Here is a 4535-nt window from a genome sequence, read left to right as displayed (position 1 = left end):
TTTGCTGGCTGTGTGATGTCATCAATGGGTTTATTGTTACACAATAATACAGAAAGACAAGTGAAACCATGGTAATCTCCCAATATTTACTCTCTCGCTATGATGTCACAATGAGACCCCAACCCCCCCACATTCTCGGAATGAATGTACTCAAGGGGCAGTTTATATTTGAGGGTCTCCCGCCAACCATTGTTGTCGGGGCAGCCAGGTGGACTCCTCTTGTCATTGCCCCTCCCTCCCAGGTAGTCTGCACCCACCTGGATCGGGTGCCAGGGGGCTATAAGGAGATCGGGGAAGTGATTGATACCCTCCTCTATGAGGGGGTGTGATAAGACAGCCCAATCTGGCCTGTCTGTAAGAAAAATGACACGTGGTGAATGTTTTCGCAAATTGGACAAATTCACTCCCCCGCCCCAACTCACTCTGGCTGTGGTCATTTCTGATGTGGTTGAACCACTTCATTGGATTCCAGATGATGGAATGTTTATTTGACACCATTACATCTCCCAAAATCATTAAACTGCTCTGGGAGGGGAAAAAAAGTTTGGTATCAGACATGATTTACTCTGGGAGAACATGGCACCATAGAGTGACCCAACTTCTCTAAGGCTTGTTTCATGGAGCTAGGATCCCAGATGTTTTATTCACATTACTTAGATCAACAGGGGTTAGGAAATGGCCTTGTCTTTGTCACATTATGAAGGCTCCAAACCCCAGAAGATTCCCTAACTAAAGTCACTTTTGGCAACAGTGCATTGGAAAGGTTTCTTTTGCCATGTCCAGACGTGTAAAACATCTGACATTTCCGATTTCGGATTTCAGATTTTTTGTCAGAGTTCATACATGACGTCACATCGATCCCTGAAATAGTTTTTGCTGCGGGCCATGCAGAATTAACCTTCTTGGCAATGCCATATAAAACTGACTCAACGTTGAGATGTAAACAAATAAAGAAATTTAAACAAACCGACTGTACGATACAGAGAGAAAAACATCAATGAAGTGTAAAAGTACCCTCCTTACATAAGTCCCTGACTGAGTTTGTTGTTGAGGAGTCTGATGGTAGCAGCTGTTCCTGAAACTTATGGTGTGGGTCTTGTGGCTACCTCTTTCCTGAGCGTGTGCTGGGTGGTGTGGATTCTTGAAGATTGCTGTTGCTTTCCGATGGCAGAGTTCCAGATATTCTCGTTGGTGAGGAGGGTTTTGCCTGTGATGTCTTGGGCTGTATCCACTTCCTTTCAGAGGGCTTTTCAGTCAAAGGTATTGATGTGCCTATACCCAACTGGGATGGAGCCGATCAGCACACTTTCTACCACACCTCCGTAGAAATTTGCCAGGGTTTCTGATGTCGTACCAAACCTCCGCAAATCCCTGAGGAAGTACAGGTGTCGATGTCTTTTCTTCACAATGGCATTTGTGTGTTGGGTCCAAGATAATGACTCTCAAGATCTGAAATTTGCTCACCTTCTCCACCACTAATCCCCTGATGATCACTGAACCATACAACTCTGGATTTCCCTTCCTGACGTCCACAATCAGCTCCTTGGTTTTGGTGGCATTGAGTGGGAGTTGGGTGTTCGTGCACCATTCAGCCAAGTTTTCATTCTCCCTCCTGTATGCTGTCTCATCGCCCCATTATATATAATCCACTACCATGGTAGCATCAGTTGCATTGGCTTTGTTGTACTGAGCCACGCAGTCATAAGTTTATAGAGAGAAAGCAGGGACTAAGAACACAGCCCTCTGGTACTGGTGGAGATTGTAGAGGAGATGTTCTTACTGATCCTCACTGATTGTGGACAGGAGGAGAGGGAAATTCAGCATCCAATTACACAGTGGGGTGTTGAGTCCCAAGGTCTTGGAGTTTGCTGATCAATTTTGAGGGAATGATGGTGTTAAATGGCAAACTGTTGTCGATAAAAAGCATCCTGAAGTATGCATCTTTGCTGTCCAGGAGTTCCAGGGCTTTGTGTAGTGCCAGTGAGATGGCATCCACCATAGACCTACTGCTACGATTGCAAATTGGAACCGATCCATTTCACCGCTCAGAGAGGAGCTGATAGGCTTCAGCACCCAGCCTTTCCAAACAGCTCCTCACTTCTGACTGAGGTTCAAGGTTCAAGACTCCTTTTATTTTAGGCAGACGGAGAGTCACCACTTTGTCCAGCTCCCCTTGCAGAAATGAGGCCCCAGCAAGGAATGGTTGACAAGGCCAGTGCTCTAAGCACTGAGCTATTGGAGTAGAAAGGGAATCAAAACAATCTCTGTTCAGAGCCACGGTCTGTGAATTCTCCTCCTATGCTCCCTCAGCCTCTGCGGCTGCACAGTCTCCTGTTCAATTCATTGACAACATCGTGGCCCATCCCTTCGCAAGTGAACATGAACACGGTGTCTTGTCGCTCTTCTGCCCTCACGGAACTTTTTGTAGTCGTTGGCACATTGTGATGTTCCACTGCGAATCGCAGAATGCCATGCAGTGCGATTTTTTCGGCGAGGTCCCCCCAGTCAGTATGGTTGACATGGAATGACTGGAGATTGCACTTGATTACGTCTTTGTAGTGAAAACGTGGGCGGCCAACATTGCGGGGAGCATCTGGTAGCCCACCGTAGAGGACATCTTTGGGCAATCGGCCATCCTGCATACAGACAATGTGGCTAGCCCACCGCAGGCAGTGAGCGCGAATGATTGAGTAGAGGTCCGTACCTCCAGTCTTCTCCAGGACTTGGACGTTTGTGACTCTGTCGTGCCATGAGTAGCCTAGGATGGATCTGAGGCAGCAGAAATGGAATGCGTTAGGCAGTGTTCATGCTTTATGTATGTGACCCAGGATTCAAGGCTGTAGAGAAGCATACTCAGCACGCAGGCCTCGTAGACTCGGATTTTCAACTTGGTGGAGAGGTGGCAGTTTTCCCACACATGGGCACGGAGACAGTGGATGCTTTTCCCAGGCTTGTGTCCAGTTCTGCATCAAGTGAGTTCGTTGTTGTCACAGTGAAGCCTCAGTAGCAGAATTTGTCTATGTTGGCGAGCACTGACCCATTGATCGTAACTGATGGAGTGTCGTGGGTTTGTTGGCTAAAGATGCCCGTCTTGCCCAGGCTCATTTTCCGACCAAATTCAGTGCAGGCAGATGCAAATGCATCACACAATACTTGCAGCTCTGGCTGGGAGTGAACCATGAAGGCAGCATCATCTGCATAGAGCAGTTCTCAAATCATAACTCTTCTGATTTATGTCCTGGCCCGGAGCCGTGACAGATTAAAAAGTTTTCTGGAGCTCCTTGTGTGCAGCGCTGTGCCTGAAGCTTCTGGAAAGGCATGGCGCAGAAGAGCAGAGATGAAAATGTCAAACAGAACTGGAGCGAGTACTGTTGGAATCTAGGGGTTAAAACAGTATGAAATAAATGATTAATCAATAAGTTTATTTGTACTGCATGAGTCAGGGAAAGAGGAATGTGGCTAAGTGGCTGTCACAGCATGGAGCAAAGTTGGCTGAACAAAATTGGCTGCTCCCAAGATACAGGGAGAGGATATGCATAAAACGATTTAGGAGGAATGCTCAACTGAAGGAGGTGGGAAGTAGCACAGGAGACACAGGCCAGATCAGAACAAAGAATGGCGCGCAAGAATCAAAGGGAATGGAAAACCAGTCTAGGAGGAAGATTAAGGCACGAGGAGGTGTTAAAGAGAACAGCAGAAATTGGCCAGACAGGGACCGAATGGTGATTAGAAATATCTGGGGATGAATTAATTTCAGATCTAAACAACAGGATAGTCTGGCCTGGAGGATTAACATGGGAATGCTACACCCCAGAAATCTGCAAAACAGGAGATGACTTGTGATAACCCTTATGCAAAAAGATCTAGCAGGGAAAACAACTTTTGTTCTGTGTGATAAGATTGACCTATATAAACTGTGCCAACTGGACAATAGGGGTCAGTCTCGGGGAGTAGCTCACTGGCAGGTGACCTATGAACTAACAGACTGACCCAGAGCTCTGTTAAGTTTTATTCTTGTGCTGTGCTGTGCTGTGTGGTGTAATAAACTGACTGTTGAACCGAATACCTTCTCCTATCACTTCATTCAACGAACGCGCTGGACTCAGTTCACACATAGACTAAATTAAGAGTAAATAAATTAAAGCCAGAGTCCAACAATTTGGTGACCCCGACGTGATGAAGATGGAGAAGTGACGGAAGAAAAGATACGAAACACCGGTCGATTGTGGTGTGATGATAACAACAAGTGACCATTCAACAGAGTGAGGTAAGCAGACGCCTGTTCAAACGAAGTTCTGCTATTGGCAAAGATAAAATTGTGTGTTGTCACTACTCTGCAAAAGACCTAGTTAAAGACAAGAATAAAACAAAAGGAGGTTGGAATCCCTCTACGGAGGTTGAGGTCCCTCTAGGAAAAGGAGGTTGGAATCCCTCTACGGAGGTTGAGGTCCCTCTAGGAAAAGGAGGTTGGAATCCCTCTACAGAGGTTGAGGTCCCTCGAGGAAAAGGAGGTTGGAATCCCTCTACGGAGGTTG

Source organism: Narcine bancroftii, unplaced genomic scaffold (assembly GCF_036971445.1).
Source record: "Narcine bancroftii isolate sNarBan1 unplaced genomic scaffold, sNarBan1.hap1 Scaffold_152, whole genome shotgun sequence".
NCBI lineage: Eukaryota > Metazoa > Chordata > Chondrichthyes > Torpediniformes > Narcinidae > Narcine > Narcine bancroftii.
This window is presented reverse-complemented; position numbering follows the sequence as displayed.